At 46.4% G+C, this 17,943-nt stretch overlaps 1 long non-coding RNA gene across 2 annotated transcripts in view; it reads right to left on the bottom strand.

Moving 5' to 3' along the window:
- The window catches only part of LOC138111353 (uncharacterized), a 38,468-nt gene that overhangs the window by 13,844 nt on the left and 6,681 nt on the right, over window positions 1-17,943 (bottom strand). The window contains exons 2-3 of one of the 2 annotated variants that reach the window (XR_011151345.1): window positions 10,803-10,913; window positions 1,780-1,893 (exon numbers count right to left, since the gene is read on the bottom strand). This is a non-coding gene — a long non-coding RNA (uncharacterized lncRNA). The remainder of the gene's footprint in view (window positions 1-1,779; window positions 1,894-10,802; window positions 10,914-17,943) is intronic. The other variant, XR_011151346.1, reaches the window with a different exon arrangement.

Raw genomic sequence — 17,943 nt, forward strand, 5'->3', positions numbered from 1 at the left:
AATGATGAAGTCACAGTTCACATTTTTTTGGACAAAACAAGCTTTTGTGCTAAAGTTTGCAAAGCCTTTTAGATTCATAAACATTTTCCCCACTGCCCAAAGGTCATCAGCATATGCATAAATAACCAATAATATAACTCTATGGAGATCAGCAAAGCCAAGTCAAATTGAGAGTTTGCCAACATGCCCACAACAGTGTTTACTCCATTAGTGCACCAGATCCTGCAACGGAGCACTTTACTCTGTCCCTTCAAAATTAAATGAAAGAAATGAAAAAAAAAAAAAAAAAGGGCAGCAAAGAGAAACCAAAATCCATCTGAATGAGTCAGAACACCATGTGATGCCTGTCCCCTTGCAGACCACTCTGCAGCATTTGCTTCCACCAGCCTGTATATGAGATGTCAAACCATTCAGTCTATAAACCCACTTTATTATAAATACTAGCATCCTGTCCTGGTGGATTTGAGGTTGATTTTTTTTAAAGTTTTAATTCAAGCCTAGCTCCATCAAAACAGCAATGTTACGATATTCCAGAAGCAAGTGGGTTTGATTTCAAGCTCGCCAAAAGGCAGAGGGAGGGAGAGAGTAACGAGGAACAGCTAAATCTTTTCGCTTTCTCTCCTCAGCACCATTGCGAAATCTTTCTCCAAAACATAAGAATGAAGTCAAGTTTCCATGTTTTAAACAAACCCCGGTGTGTTATTGTACTATGCTTCTGCCACAGGGAATATAGGTCAAGAACTTTTGGACCTTTCAGATTTTAAGGTATACAAACTCTGGCAGCATTGCTATCTGTACTTTTCCTTTCCCTCTCTTCCCCCTACCTTTTTTCTCTTCACCCCTGCTCTTTTCTTTCCACTCTGTTCCTTTTCCCCTTGCCCCTTGCTTTCCCTTTTCCCTTCTCTCTTTCCTTTTCCTCTCCCTATCCTATCCTAATACTGGAAAGCTGCTACAAGATGCAGCTTCAAATCAAAGGCCCTGAAAAGCTCCCTTATGTTTATCGACACATTTTCCACTCTCAGGTTTTTATCCAGTGAGATACAAAAAATGCATATGTGTGTGCAGATGAGCATGCATAAGTGTCTGCACGCTCACATAGTGTGTGAAAACACATGAAAAGCATGTTTGCGTGCATGTCCTTAAGCTTGCAGGTTATTTTTTTTTCCCCCTTCTGCAGCCTTAGGGAAATTTGCAGGCTGGATGCCGCAGGCTGGCTCTGTGCATTATGAAGCGTGTCAGGATGAATAATGGGGGCAAGTGGCTCTGCCAGCGGGTCAGGGAACAGCAACTGCGTAAAAAGGCGGGATCGTCCAACAAGCACACGCAATATCGGCTGGGGTTTGAAACCCGCGGCCAGACAGACACCAAAATCCAGTTGGAGACTCCAGGGCCAGGAGAAGCACGTTGCCCATTTCTGCTGACCCCTAGCAAGGGTGTGAATTACAGATTGCCACCCAGGAATACCAGTAACTTTTTCCCAGCAGCTCAAAGTACAAAAGCACTTAAGCAGATGTTTAAAATCAAGCTGTGCCTTGGACCTTGTAACAGACTGAGCTTGGTCTCATTGAGCTGGATGATCAGGGGCAGGTCTTTTGCTTGTAAAAACCCCTTGATTTTAACTGTTTGCTTGATAATCATTTAGATGAAGATCCAGGCACAATGCTGACACCAAAACAGGGCTATCAGCTGGAAAGGAATGACTGTGTCCCAATAAAGAGGTGACAGGCTCTTCCTGAGGCTTTCAAGGGTATGTTTCCTGGAAATCATTTTCATACATACCTTTACTCCAGTTAAAGATGAACATGCTTCACGTAATATGTCAAACCATTTGCACAGGATATGTTTGAGAGTTCAGCATAAACCTTCTTGGGCCCAAAGTTTGCACATGAAAGGCTGGAAAAAGCAGTAGAGAAATACACCAAGGAAAGGTTAGCTCAAGAAACAGAGCACAGAGAAAAATCCAAATGAAAAGATACATTCAGTCTATACAGTATTATACCCACAAAGAACATTACATGCCAGGAGCTAGAAGTCCCATAAATGCCAAAATCCGGTTATTCATGTAGCTGGTTCCCTTCAACATGGTGGTTGTGACACAGCCAGTTTTTTCTACAGGATATCCCCAATCATTCTTCCCTGGTGCCCATCCAAGTCCAAATTTTTCTGCCTGTCTCCTACAGCCTTTGTTCTGCCTCATTCTGTGCAGTTGCCTCCACAACTTAGTTTCTCATCCTCTAGGACTTGGTCTTTCTTGAATTTCGAACCTCTGCTTACCATCCTGAAGTTCCTTGCCCCATCAACAGCCTCAGTTGCCTTCCCTCCTCACATGTGCACTCCCCATCTGACATCTCATTTTCCATCCATACAGTTCCTTTCCTGGTATCAGTCTCCTCTTCCCTTCTGGCTTTCAGTAGCATTTCAAGTCCCAGGCCTCCTGCTAGTCCTCACTTCCCCCTTTGTCTTCCCATGCCACACTTGTTATGTCCAGCTGCTCCCTTTGCTGCCTTCTCCACCACATTCAGCTCCCAGTCCTCCTTCTGCATTTGAAGGCTGATTGCACACCTCCTCCCTGCCTCCTGGGCACCACCAGAACTGAAGCCACCAAGACTGCAGGAAAGACAGACAGCTTTTTCACCACCTCCCTAGAATCATGGTGCCCTGAGAGTCATTAGGAAGGTTCAGGGATGAAATATGCTCTTGCTTTTGGGATAAGCACCACAGTGATGCACTATTCAAGTGGGCTCATCAAAGCATTTACCAGACTCTCATCACCACAAGCAGACTAAGATATATTTTTGGTTTTCTTTTCTCCAAAACATATAACACAGCTGAAAACAATCAGCTTTTCATAGGAAAAACAGCAGGCTCTTCCTCAGTCTCAGAGGGTTGAACTCATCTGTCTAAAAATGAGGAGTCTGTTTTAAACAATTTTTCTAAACTACCTCTGTCATGAACCCCCAGAATGCAATTCATTTCACTAGTGGTAGGTACCTATTTTCAGATGGGCTGATTGAACACCTTCATCTTTCTCCACAGAGGATAGAGAAAGCTTAGGTCAGACAAATTACCTGGAATAAACACCTAATAAATGGCCAGCACTAAAAAAGAGGTGAGTTCTACCCCCTGGTGATTCCTCAATGACATCTCAGACTTATTCAGAAAGAAGAAATCAGCTGCCTTGGTGAAGCAACAAAAAAATTTTAAAAAAATATTCTTGCATTTTGGCTTTTTTCAAACACAGAAGGAAAAATAATGGAATTTTTTCCTCATCTAGTTCCTGGAAATGAGTGAACTGTTTCAGATTACACCATCCCAAGAAAAATCTATCCTGAGTCACACGTGGGGCACCATAAATGACAGTCAGAACAGTTTGAGATTGGCAGGATCATGAGCAAATGAATACAGTGTTTTATCATAAGTGTTGAACAAAATCCCAAGAGATACTAGTCCCATTTACACCTCAAGTAGGATGCAAGGATGCAACTCTCTGTTGCTTTGATTTGCAATTTTTCTTCAATGCCACCTCCATTTCTCTTCAGAGAGAAGGTGGTGTGAAGATGGTTGTGTTTTCCTTTAAATGTCCCTTTTGAGAGGGGAATGGAGAAGAGAAAGGGGAGGTAGAGTTGCTAAAAAACTTGGAATTCAGTTACAGGAAAAAATGTGCCTGAAAAGCTACTTTCCAAAGCCAAGAGCTTCACAAGATTCAACAGTTCTTCCAGGGCTATAGGATATACAGATACATATCACTCACAGTAACATTCTGCAGGCTCCAGACTCCACCAAATTATCAGGCGGGCTTTCCAACAATTAATGAGGGGGCTGTCAAATATTTAAAACAGAGCACAGTGACTCCTTCCAACACAGCCTGCAGAGGTGCACAGCACATCTGCATATTCTAGCATGGGGAGAAGAGTGAATTTTGTTTCTTGTATGAAACTAAAAGATAGTACGACCAAGGAAACAACATTCCTCCTTGCTCCCTTCTGAGCTAGGTCAGTACAGTAAATAACAAAATGCAAAACTGCAGGCCCACCCCTGCCTTCAGCTTCATCAGGAGAGGAGATCTGGCCCTAAGCTCAGGTTTTTTGTTGGCAATGTCTTTGCCAGATACTTGGCATTACTCTGCAGCACTTTGGCCCATTGGCAACACAAGCACTAGCCAGGAGAAGCTATGGGAAACCTATTCCTAGAATGAATTCAAAAAAGACAAAGAGTAAGAAAGAGCCCACTTTGCTGCCTTTCTGTACATGGAGATGGCACCAAGGATACCCCAGAAAAACACCCAGCCACAGTGGTGAATCCTACCCGTGTCTTCGCTGGGTATCCATCCCTTGTTACCAGTAGGAAATGGAAAGTTCACAACATGCTGGGCACTTCTGGGTGCTATCAGACAATATCAGACAGCTTTACATATGCCTTGCCAAGGCAGGACAGCCCTGACTTTCAACAGCAGCTGTCTACAAGCTGCTCTGGCAGCCAAGACTCAGATCCCAGCCCTCTTAGCCCTTTTTAGACCCACAATTGGTCTCCTTCAGTAGGAAGGCTTCCCCTATACGAAGGGACGCCCAACAGCATTACAGGGGAAGGTAAAGAGCCCAGGAAATCCTTAGATGCTGGCTCATGGCAGGTTTGAAACACTTCTGCTGCACAATAACAGAGCAAGACAAGAGGTGTGTGGGTAAAAGTCCAGAGAGCTGTGTTGGGTGAAAGGAGTAGATGTCCAGGAGAGGGGAACACCCACCAACATGACAATCTTGCAACTAGTGAAAAAGCTTTGCATATGACCCTTGCCAAGAAATCCCTTTTGGAGGAATAAACCTGTTCTTTTAGCAGCCTTCCCCTAGCAACCTTGGCTCTACACTCTGTGGCTGGTCCAAAGCATTTGCTTTGGAAGATGTGGCCTTTGACAATCAAATTACCAGACACTTCAGGTTTTATTGCAAGCCCTTCTGTCTTGGAAAGAGCTAATGAAGATCCCACTGTGCTCCTGGGCCTGTGAGCTCCAACACCTCATGCTTGTGGCTTGTTGGAGCGTAGGTCTGCTTATAGCAGCCACGCTTTGCAGCCTCAGCCCACCCTCCCTGTAATACCACAGCCTCAGAGAAACCCTCTTTCTGACTCACAGCAGACACTTCTTTTTCTCTTCTCTTCCCTCTCTGTCTTTTCCCCTGCATAGTTTGCTGACTAACATTCAGAAAAGGGGTTTTGCCTCCCAGAAAACAGGCAGGGTGTTTCCCAAGGGCTGCCAGCTGCAAGCACAGGATAACTTTCATTCCTGTCTCGACAACCACTGACAAGGTGTGGGTGTGTGGGGATAGGGTGCAAATCACCAGAATGTCACAGCTGTTCTTCAAGCAGTGGAGCAAGCTTTCACAGGCTGTGCCTGGGACCCACAAGCCCAACAAGAGGGTGTCTCCAGATCCTAGTACCCTCCAGGTACCCTCCAGGGCAGTACTGTCCATCCTCTTCCCAGCTCTGCTGGCAGATTTTCTCCCTCGCTTTGGGATAGATGCAAAATGGCTAGATCACCACTTACCTTGCTCAAAGGCACTGGTTGCTCACCTAAAGGTAAGCCCAGATCTCCCTTCACTGTGCTCTTAGAGTTGCCTGGAAGCAAGAGAGCCACCATGTTGTGTCTATGTCCTACTTTTTGACATCTTCAAGCCTCCCAGATCTGCTCTGATTTTTATGTCCTTCTACACTTCCCTGAAAGGAATTTTCATTATGCAAGACCAGGGAGTTGTGGGAAAAGCCAACACACTAATTTTAAAAGGCAAGACCAACATCTTCAAGGTGTTGAGCTTTTTGGTAATCACTCCAAATTCCCCTTTGTATGAACTCTGGTTCAGAGTCTCCCTACTTCACCTTGCTAAAGTCGGGGGACCCTCTTCATCCTCCAGAAACTGTGCAGCTTGCTCCCCACACAAGTGTTGGGGAAACTTGCCCAGCTGAGTGGATAAAAACTCAGCAAGGGCAGAACTGCCACAAAGCAGGGGAACTCACAGAGTTTTGCAGCCAAGCTCCACCATGACTGTCACAGGGGCAGGTCACTGTCCTGAAGGTCACCCCTTGATTCTGTTTTATCCAGATCATACGAAGAACTGAAGGCAGAAGGAGGTCTCTACCCATTTCCAGAGGGGCTTAATCCCAATCCCTGCACTACCCTCCTAGAGGAGCACAGGCTGCAAAAGAGAGGCTGTCAGGAGAGGACTCCCCAGCCACACACTGTGGGCATCTGTACCGCAGGGAGGCTGTTCCTCCTCAACAACAACCACCAAAAAAAAAAAAAAAAAAAAAAAAAAAAGAAAAGTAATTTTTCTTCTTCTCCCCCTGCTCCTCCCTCCTTCCAGAAAGTCTTGGTTTCATCCCACTGTGGAACAAAAACAAATGCTCTAAACCGCAACATTTTTCACAAACCGGAATTTCTTGCAGTCTGGCCAGCCTTGGTGGATCAATACCAGGCATTTCTTTCCTCCTCTGCTCTGGCCTTTCCCTTCCAGCCTCCTCCCCCCCGCCCCACTCACCGAGGGGAATAAGGGAGCCGGAGGTGTCAAACGGAGGAGTCGGGAACACTCCAGCTTGGTTTTAAAAGGGACAGAAAAAACACTGGCGTCAGCCAGAGCACCAGGGCAGGCGCTGAGACCTTGTTTTGGATTTTGCAGAGACTGTCCCTGGGGAGAGCTGTCTTTTTTTTTTTTTTTTTAATGCATGGTTTTGTTTGTAAGTTAAAAGTCTCGGGATTTGCAGTCTTTGAAGCATGGTCAGCCTGCCAGATGGAATTAGTCAGTGCCTTTCTGTCGGAAATCCCAGGCAGATGAAGCGGGATGGAAGGACAGCATTTTTCTCATTTACCAGGAAACCCCCTGCGTTGACACCCACAAATTCAGCCAGAGAGCTCCACGGGACCCAAAAAGCAGGCAGGACTGAAGGCAGGAAGGCAAGCAGAGGCCCAAAGCTTTCATGTGCATTGATCAGTGTGGCACCACTGAAGGCAATGGCCCCCAAGCAGATTTACACTGCTGAAGATCCAGCCCAGATGTTTTTGCTGGTCCTTGCCTGAAGCTATAAGATGTCAGCGGAGTTTCCTCTGCTTAAAAGTGGTGCTGAATTTGGCTGTCCCTGCCTCTGAGTCACACCATCTTTCCATTTCTTCCCACCATGGCCTGTTTCAAATCTTCCTATTTGTGGACTCCTCAGAGTGAGCACTCTCACTCCCAGGTGAGCAGTCTCTTTCTCCCATATTCCTGAGTGAGCTTTTGCCTTCCTTCACACACACCCTCAATCTCACATCTAAGCCCAAGAACCCAAGTGTCATCTCTGGCATGTTACCAATCTATTTTCTCCTCTCCTATTTGTCTCTTTCCTGAGCCCACCATTTGAGTGGGGCTCAACTATTCAACCACTGAATCTTTCCTGAGCTCTCCATGTCTCTGCTAAAAGCTTCAGGTCATTCCTCAGGCAGTCCCCTGACAAAATTACACTTGGAGAACATCCACTTATTTCTACATCATCCAAAACACCACCCAAGAGGAGAGTTCGTACCGCTTGTTCCAAACATGAAATGTATGGATGACAGCCCATCATAAAAACATCAGTGGATATGGGAAGAGCTCATGAATGCTAGACTGGAACTGACAGTCTCCTTACAAGAGAGACCAGAGCTAATCATTCACCAGCTGAGACCTCAGCTTCATTTCTCACAAGGGCTGGAGGAGGCGGAGAGGCTTGGTGTGGTGTCGGTGCACAGTGGTGCTATCAAAGCAACCGTGCAGACAAATGCATAGAGACAGTACCTTTCACCTCTGAACTCTCCAAATCTCTCACTCAGCAGCATGATGGTTACAGCATCAGGGTGGTCCAAGAAGCACATCACCTTAGTGACCACAGTGCTCAAATACTTGAGAAATGGATGGATCTCTGTGACTGAGGGATGCGTTTCAGGGATGGATCTCTGAGCAAGGCCTGTTTTAACAAGGCAAGAGCCAGTATCTCAAGAGCAACAAGCATGAGGCAACAAGCATATTCAATTTATTACAGGTTTTATGCTAAATAATGGAACAACCAAAATCAAGGCCAGTTTTTGAAACCTTTTTCAAAAGCCTTGCAGCTTCTCCACCATCACACTAGCAGCAGCCAGCCTGTGGGATAAATGCTGGCTATCTGCAGGGATGAACATCTTCCTTCCAGCTCTTATCACCCTCTGTACCAGGTCCTCTTAAACCCCCAATACATCCACAGAGTAACACTGCCCTGTGGTGATTAAATGCAGCTCCAGCCACCTGAACATTCACACAGCAAAGTCACCTGCACCACAGGAAGGTAAAAAACAATTCCAAAGAGCTGGAACCAACCCACAGCCATTGCCAGCACTGCTCGTGGTACTGGTGAACGTCACAAAAAAAACGAGACCAGTCAAAGCAAACAAAACTTATTTCCACCACTCAGAATACATGGCAACTCAACAGCTCCATCCACCTTTTTCCATCAGGTCTATCCGTGAGCCCAAACTGCTGCTGCTTCAATTCCTTGCTCCTCATGGGGCCTTTCTGGGCCCCTGCTGTGCCACTGCTGGAGCCTGACTAGTTCTACATCTTTAAATTCTGACTCAGAGCACAGACAACTGTGTTAGGAAACCTCAATCTCCAAAACCACCGAAGCAAATTTCCAAAGGAGGCAACAGCGTGCAGCTGTCACCTGGGCTATTTGTTACTACAGGAGTAAGTGCTGGGGCTTGCTCAACTGAGCAAGAAATGCACGCTTGGAATGGGTAGAGCAGAAGCTGGACTCCTACCTTTTGATGACATTCTGGCTGCTCAGAAAGACATGGCACTGCAGAGCACAGCATTTGGCTTTCACCCACCTCACATCTTCCAGCCTCCCACACAGACTGACCCCACCCATACAAGGAGTCACAGAAGCACAGAAGGAGTAAGGTTGAAGGGACCACCGTGGGTCATCTGGCCCAACCTCCCTGCTCAAGCAGGCCCATCTCAGAGCACATTGCACAGGATTGCATCCAGACTGTTCTTGAGTATCTCCAGTGAGGGAGACTCCACACCCTCTCTGGGCAACCTGGTCCTGTGCTCAGTCACCCCCACTTTAAAGAAGTTCTTCCTCATGTTCAGGTGGAACCTCCTGTGCATCAGTTTCTGCACATTTCCTCTTGTGCTATTGCTTGGCACCACTGGGAAAAGCCTGCCTCCATCCTCTTGACACCCTCCCTTCAGATACTGACAGACATTAAGGAAGTCCCCACTCAGTCATCTCTTCTTAAGATTGATCTGGCCCAGCTCCATCAGACTTTCCTCATAGGAGAGATGCTCCAGACCCTTAACCACCTTTGCAGCCCTCCACTGGACCCACTCCAGGAGCTCCATGTCTCTGTTGTAGTGAGGAGCCCAGAGCTCAGCACAGTATGGCCTCACCAAGGCTGAGCAGAAGGACAGGATCACCTTCCTGACCTGCTGGCAATGCTCTTCCTAATGCCCCCCAGGACTCCACTGGCCTTCTTGGCCACAAGGACACACTGGTGGGTCATGGACAGCTTGTTGCCCACCAGGACCCCCAGGTCCATGTGCCTGCAGTGAGAAAAGCCACACCTGGGCAGGAGCTGCCCTTACCAGCCTGCAGAGGGGCCAACATGGGTTTTATTTCATTGCTGCAAACAGAAGGGGACTACGGAGACCAGGAGGGATTTAATTTACTGGAGGTCTGGCCCCATTATGTACTACTTCGTGCATACTTAAGGGATGCTATGAAGCTGCCAACATGGCCCATGGCTTGGCAGAACATGAGTAACCCTAGTTTAGAGGAAGAGGCAACAAAAGAACCTAAGAGAGGTCTGAAACCAGGAAAACAGGCTTGTTTATGAAGCCAAAAAGAGAGTGCAGCATACTCCAAGACCAAGGGAATTTTTCTCGCAACATTACTTTGTCTTGGCTACCTGGCCACTCTCACATAAACAATGGAGACACACCAAGAAAGCAAGGAAACTTCACAGAGGTTATAAAAATATCACTTGTGTAATTAGACTGAATCAAAACTCATGACTTTCTGGTTGGAAGGAATGCGTGTGTTTCCCCTCTCATTTCTTTTTCTCCTCTTCTCAGTTTTTTTTCCTCATAAAAATCTAGATAAACAAAAGCCCTAGGATATTGGATGGTTCCTTGCATATTGTTTTAAAAGCAGAAACAACAACAGCAGCAACCACCGTGGTGAGGAGGAGAGTCTGCGATTGACGCTGCGCAGCCCCTGTTTTTCTCTGTTTGCAGGATCTCTTCTCACCTTTGCTCTGCCCCACACAATGTCCATCCACGTGTCCTGTCCCAGGACAGGATGAGGCACCTTCCCGTTGTTTTGTGCCTTCCCCTCTTCCCACAGCCACGGCAGCACTCTGTCAATGGGTCACATACATAACTAACTGCGGAAAATTGGATTGACATTCCTCCCTCTCTCCTCGGCTTCACGGGCAATTCGCTTACTGCCTCCTTATAGACAGATAACTGTAAACAGAAGAGGGGAAAAGACACCCCTCTAGACACCCTTGCCTACCATGACTAGTTCATGAACTCTGCAAGGCGGGGACTTCCCACTGCCAAGCACAAGGAGCCCACAGGCCTGTGAGACGCCGCCTGGAAGATCACCCCCACACATTCTCATTCACGATAGCCACCAACATTCACCCACTTTCCAAAATGCTTTGGATAACAAGCATGAGTGTTGCCAGCTTTCAGCTTCAAAAATGTTGTGTGTGGCCCTAGAACAGAATGATATAGTCTTCAAAATAATAAGACTTAACCAACCCAAAAGTATTTGGAGTATTTTTCATCTGTTTTCTTATTTGGACCCTCGAGGCTTCATATTTTCAAGTGAAGTTGTTTTCTTCCAGGATCAAGAGAGCTGGAAATGCTAGTCTGAAAAAATAAAAATAAATAGAAAGCTGAGTATCTCATTCAGCCTCTTGATTCCAAGAGCTCAAATAAAGACCACAAGTCTCAAATAAAATCCACAAACATCATAAGCTTCACGATGATATTCAGCAAGAGATGCCAATGTTTAGAAGCATGAAATGATAATTCCCACCTCACTGGATCTGGTTCTATTTTCTTTTTCTCACCTCAAATTCAATGACTGTTACTCTGTTCCTATAGGGACTCTATTTCTAGACAAACAAATCCATTTCTTACCATACATCAGAGGGTGTAATCCTATCTATCTGCTAATTGCTTTTGAAATTCTTTAGTCCTTGATGCTTCATGAAAACAAACAATTCAACAGAAGAAAAACCAAAGTAATGGTCTTAATGAGAAAAGCTGTATCAAGAGCCACACGTTTATCCTTTCTGTTAATTTACTACTGCTCAGTCAGCTCCTGTGTGCCCCTAGATTGTTCTCTCCTGAGCCAACAGAAGATGGATATAGGGACAGGGGAAACAAAGAGACCCTGAGTGGGGGAAATTGCAAGCTCTTCCAAGCCTCCCTACCTTTGGGGGCTCACAACAAGACAGTGGTTTTAGGAGGAACCTTCAGGGTTCCCAGCCCTGCCCAAAAGATTTTTTTTTCTTTTCTCTTTTTTTGCCCAACTGTCATAGATAAGGAGAAAAAAAACACAAAACCAATTCATATTTAGAACAACGAACTTCCTTTTTTTTTTCTCTGTCATCAGTGTAGCAAAAGTTCTCTCTTAGAAAAGGGCTCAGAAAAATCATGATCCCTGCCTCCTTTATATATTTGCTGTAAACACGCTCTAAAATCATGCTGTGTTCCTTTGGAGCACATTTGGCAGAGTACAGATAAAGGACCTCCATTGAGAGGGACATAGAGACATACACTTCAGTTAGGTGACTGTATGTAGACATATCATCACTGCCTTCTAGAGGTGAAACCAAGAAAAGATAGCAGTGTGACACACTGTCTCCAACTATTCAAATTCAAGCAGCTTCAACTGCTCTCAAAAGGTGTTGATCCAAAGAAAACATGAAATAGAAGTCAATGGATCTGAGTGGAAAATATTATAGCAGTCTGCTCCAATAACACTACCTCTACCCACAGGTATGCTTGAAGGGGACGGGGAGAGAAGGGGAAAAGAGAGAAGGTTCTGTACTGAAGATCTGAGAAGTTTGGGCTTGTTTGGGGATGAGGTTTTTTCCTGCAGAAATCCCTACCACTACTAGGGAGCTGCGCAAGTCCCAGAATGCCAGAGGCTGATGGGAGATGGAAATATCCATCATGAACTGCTACAAGCAGCCACAGGGCCTTCCCATAAATCACTGCAAGCTCATATTAGGGCCATTAACATATACCAAGGTCATGGCCCAACCACTTCTGAATGTCCATGGCAGAGCTGTGATGAGTAAAGTCATGCAGCATCACACTCCACTACTGGTTACCTATGCCCACCAATCCCCAGCCTCCTGACAAGGGGCACCCCTCTGGGTAAAACAGTCACGTGCAAAAATTTGCTCCATAAACAAATCAGAACGAACTTTAGGCCTAAAAATTTAGTTTACAGGCTCTCTTGCTCCAGGGAGCAACAAAATCAGTTTTGCAACCAGTAGAAGTCATCCTCTTTCTAGAATCTTCACACACATGCACAGAGACGTGCACACCAAGCCAGACACCTCCCAGCACACGCCATGTGTTTGCATGAAGACATCCAGAGAACAACTCTGCAACAACCTCTGGGATCCACAGGCCAGCAGAGATGGCTGAGACCCTTTGCAAGAAGAAAAGCTCTGCTTGTGCAGCAAGGAAGCACAGCTGCTGCGGCAATGGCATTTTAGCAGGTCAGAACCGAGTCTGGAAAGCAGCATTCCATCTTGACTCATCCCTGCCTGAGGGGTTAGCAGTTCACAAGAGGCCTGGTAGCACGAAGAGCACATCTGCTCCGTTATCTCAACACATGGACAGCTCCCACTGGTATGACCCACCCCTTATTTTTACATCCACCAAAATACATTGAATTCTTTCCTTCCCCCTCAGAAATCCAGTGCTGGCCTAGCTCACCACCTCCTTGTTGGACAGCTCAGTCACTCCAAATTCATCCTGCCAATGCTGGTGAGAGATGAAACCAGATCCTGGGGCTCCACAGCTGAAAGCTGGTCCCCTTCCAGGTCCCTGAGAAATCCTTTGCGGTCGCAGGGACGTCACTGCTGAGGTGGGATCTACCTCAGACTGAGGAGGCTGCCTCTGGTTGTTATTAGATGTACTACCGATTCAAAGGACATGGAGGCATCAAGCCAGCTTCTACTCCAAAATGCAGGGATTCTATATTTGCAGAACATGCATCTGGCCTTCATTAATTCTTAAATGGTCCAACGTGGAATCAGAGTGGGGGGCAGGGAGGGAGCTAACACACTCCACACTGAACAGGGGACATTCAGGCAGCAGGATGTTTTGCTTTGAAGATGTTTCTGATCGGGGAGTGTCTCGTCCAACAAGCGCACACTGCACCATCAGTAGGACCGTGCACGGCCCTGGGTGCTTGTGTGGGACTGAGAGACTCCAGCAAGGGCTTGGCCTCAAAATTTGTCATGGTGATCATCACACACCTTAGGATGGTAGCCCTTGGGAAGGCCAAGCAAGGAGAAATTCAGCCCTGAAAAGGTGATGAGATGGTCTTTCACCCCGACAAAAGGAGGAACTGGACTCAAACATATTTGCCAAGCCTTCAAGAGCAGATCTCGGAGCATGAGTAGGCTGGAGGAATGAGGTGTCAACATTCATTCTTTCCCTCCACATGGCTGGAGGCACGACCATCTTTTCCCCAAGGACCCAAGAATAAATGGGTAATTAATTAAACAAACACACTACAAAGATCTATGTTTCCTCCAAGAGGGAAGAGCATCCCCTGTCTGGAAGACACAGGGGTGGCAGATTGAACAAGAGTTTCTGTCTGGCTCACGAGAACCAGGGTCCATCTGCAAGCGTGGCTATGAGTGTACATGAAAGGGTGATTCAGCACGTATGAATATCTAGATAGGTGGGTCGCTGAGCACGCAGCTGAGCGTGCTTGTGTGGGCAGCAAAGCACATGGCAGAATATCAGGACACAAGCAGCCTGTGGATAAACAAGCATGTCAGAAGTGAAAGGACACAGCAGAGCAGGGGACGTGTTTGGAGGAAGAAGCCAAGAACTGTGCCAGCTTCTATCTTCCATTAAATCTGTGACATCCCCTCACTTTGCTGTGGCATAGCAGCCTACGGGGAGAAGCAGCCAACAGCCTGTATCTTGTTGGTGGCATCAGATGGTGACACTTGCACTGATTTGGTGCTCAGAAATGGGGCAGACCTTGGGTTGACCTGACCTCTAAATGAGCAGGATGGGAGCTGCGGGAAATGACGCTGTAAACAGGAAGGCATGAGGTAAATAAGAGATGGGGAGGGAAGACATCCATTTAAAGTGGCAGCTGCTTTTTAGCTTCATTTCACCTCTTCTGCTCAGCTAGAAATCAAGGCCCCCACCCTTTTCTGCTTGTCTATCAGAACAGCATGCAGTTACCACTTACAACTCTTTCCTAGCTGATGCAAAGTTTGGGCACGCCCCTGTTAACACCACAGCTGAACTTGTCCAGGAAACTGGGGAGAACATGTCTACACGCTCCAAAAACTTGAAAGAGAAGACTGGGTACAAGCTTTCCAGCTAGCTCTTGTCTTAGGCGAGCCAAAGCTGTTCCATGCAACACGACAATGCCCAGTGATCTCCACTCCACCTCCTCCAGTGGAGGTTGTGCTAGATGCTGAGCAATCACATGATATGAGGCCTCCTCCTAAGCATTTAGGGCAGTTAGAGGCAGCAAAATACATCAGAGAGGAATGACCAACTGCAAGTGATGTAGTCTAATGGAACAGAGGGATGAACAGGGAATAAGTTCTCTTCTAGCTCCATCCAGGGTTGGGTGTCTCCAGGAACTGAACCTTGCTCAGCATCAGTCCAACCTCAACTTCTACAAGCTGTAATCTATGCCTTATAGGGACAGTACTCTGCTCTGGTGGTCTCAGAAGAGAGATCAGCCTTTACCTTCTGCAGCCTGATGCAGCTCCAATTTTAAGCCACTTTTAACATAGCAAATGTACATTTAGATATTAGACATCCAGAGTTCTGTGCTCCTGCTCCCAGGTCACAAACACACTTTTCCCATTCTGATGATATAACAACCAGTAAAAAAGGATGGGGAACCTTTTGGTCAGCCTAAGCATTTTTGTTTTCTCCTCAGAACTGGATGTTCCTTGCCTAGAATGAGATTTTAGCCCTGCGATTTCTGATCACTCCTGCTGGCAACTGCCTTTCCCTTTGCTCATCTCTCCCCTGATCCTTTCAATTAGGGAAGTGGCAGAAGGCTGTGCCCTACATTTCCAGAGCAAAATACAGAACTGTCACAGGACAGTGTAGAAGGGATCAGCCCCATTTATCTGGAGAGAAAAAAAAAAAAAAGCCAAACCCAACCAACCTCAGCCCTGTTACAGAAACCCAGTTAAGTACACAAGCTAAACAAAACACAATTAGGTTTCCTTTGGCCAGCCTGGAACATATGGTATTCGTCAGCCAGTCATGTTCCTCTCTCAATTCTGGCAGGAGATAGCTAACTTGTTCCAAGCACTGAGAAAGCTCCTGGAAAGTCAGCATGCTGAGCAAACTTTTGGAGGGGGGCTAGCTGGGGATATAATAGCTCACACAGACACAGATTTGACAGCATGTCTTCCACATTGTTCAGTGCTGCTCTAGGTTACAATGCCTCTGGCTTTAGTACATTCCTGGTTCACATTGTTCCCAGTGGTATTGCGCCTCTAAGTCCTCATTTGCTAAGCACACACACAGTTTGGGGGTTGAGGGCTCCTATCAAGTAGGAAGACAAAGGTGTGGAAGGAAGAGAGGTTCCTGTGGATTTGGGCTCATAAAGAAATCCTAAAATGACAAATTGCTTCAATGAACAACACAGCAAGACCTTTTTTATGCTACCTTTCCAATGCAGGCTGAAAATGGCCGCTGCCATCCCAGAATGGATTGGTGAGCAGCTCCCCAGCAAGAAAATGACAGTAAGTACTGTGGTGTCAAAGAGATTGGTGTCTGCAGAAAGGAACAGCCTCTGAATTTGGTCATCAACCAGAAGACTGCTCGAGGAGCCTGGCTCTGTGCTAGGAATAGTCTGCTCTGCTGCAGTTTATAAAGCAGTTAGAAAAGAGCTGATTCACAGAGAAATGAGCCCATGTTTTAACACAAGGAACTGGAAACCGTGCTGTGGTACAGTAATATCTGCAAAACAACTGCCACAGCAAAATCATTTATGTCTATGGGAAAAGGGAGCTGATAAAGGACTATTGATTTATTCCAGTTTCAGACTGGAAGTGAGCAGAGTGCTTCCCACTGCATCACTCTAGGCTTGCATCAGAGTTTCAGCTGCTTTTTGAGTCCTCATAGTTCAGCCTCATCATTGCCAGGGCTGGTGTGATATCTCTTACGTAGGTTTGCTTGGTCTGCTGGAGGCCTTTAGTCAGCAAGGAAGCCAATTTTTTCCCTCCAGTGCAGTCACAAGCCAGCACTGCCCCCAAGTTTCTGCACTACCTTTTATCTTCCCATACACAGTCCTACTGCATATCTGTTTCTCCCCGTCCCTGTTGATGGACAGTCTGGTTGGCTCAGGCCACTACAGCCTCAGCCTAGTTTTCTTCAGGCAGTGAAAAAGTGGGAAATGTGGTTGTAAAGTAGAGAAAGAGGATTTCTTCTGATCATTTCTGTGCTCTTTGGCCCACCTGTTTGCTGCCAGCCTGGCTTCCTTCCTCATTTACCTGCTAGTCATTCTTGTTCCTTCATTGCAGAAGACATTCTTACCACATCAGTAGCACTTCAGAATTGCATGAGCTTTTTTACCTGTTCCTTGTAATCCTATACACTTTTTAGCAGGAGGTATTCCTTCACTTCCATTTCCATTTTTTTGCCATCCAAGATCTGGCTTAGGCAATAAGCTTCTGTATGTCCTCACTGCATTCACATCGACCCACTTGTCGAGTTTACTGGAAATAAATGCATTGGGAAAGCATTTTACACCCTTCTGGGTTGCTATTACAAACCAGCCACGCTTGCCACGATCACCACCTATGTTCTGGGGTGCATCAAGGACCGAAGTGCTTGCAGAAAAACCTTTGCATCTGTTTGTCTTAGAGGACTGCTTAGCCCCATCACATTCAGAAAATTTGCTGCAACTCACAGTTCCAATGTGGCATTTCTTTGGGATTATCCATGTACCTTTGATCAGCTCATCTCCTCCACACTCTGGCCTAACAGGCATGTTGCTCTTGCTCTACTTTAATAACAACAGGAGCTATTCTCCACCGAGGTTAACAGGCAGAGCACACAACCATTTTTGGCACGAGCTTCACCAATGCAGCCAGACAAGCCACCTGCCCTTTGCAGGGAGGGACCAGCCGAGTTTTGGTCTCAGGAACTGAACAATCTACTGCAGCTTCATCCTTCAAGACCATCATCTATCACCCCCTTAGGAGCTCTGTGGAGTGAAACAACAGTGCATCACCATCAGCTCTTCACAGCAAGGCAACAAGTGTGGCTGGCTTTTGTTCTTTTCCACCTCAAATTTCAGTGGAGCCTGGTCACTGAGGGCCATTCATCTCTTTTGCTCTCATGTCCTGCTCTGCAATACCCTACTGAGCTTTCCTCATTCATCATTACTGGCAATTTCTTCTCTGTCCCTTGCTGGGTACTTCCTCCCCTTGCCTTTGAATCAGAGGGGGTTTCTTCCCCTTCCTCAAAGGAGCTTGTAATATTTACTGCATGGTATTGGAATCTCTGGACTGAACCAAGTCACAGTTCAGCAAAATTGCACTGGTTTCAGCTTCCTCACAGTAGGAAACTGGTCATACTGCAGCTCTCTGTTTTCCTGTTTAAACCATCCCATCTTCCTAAGACTCTGTCCTCAGTGGCAGAGTAGCTG

This window comes from Aphelocoma coerulescens, chromosome 5, assembly GCF_041296385.1.
Source record: "Aphelocoma coerulescens isolate FSJ_1873_10779 chromosome 5, UR_Acoe_1.0, whole genome shotgun sequence".
Lineage (NCBI taxonomy): Eukaryota > Metazoa > Chordata > Aves > Passeriformes > Corvidae > Aphelocoma > Aphelocoma coerulescens.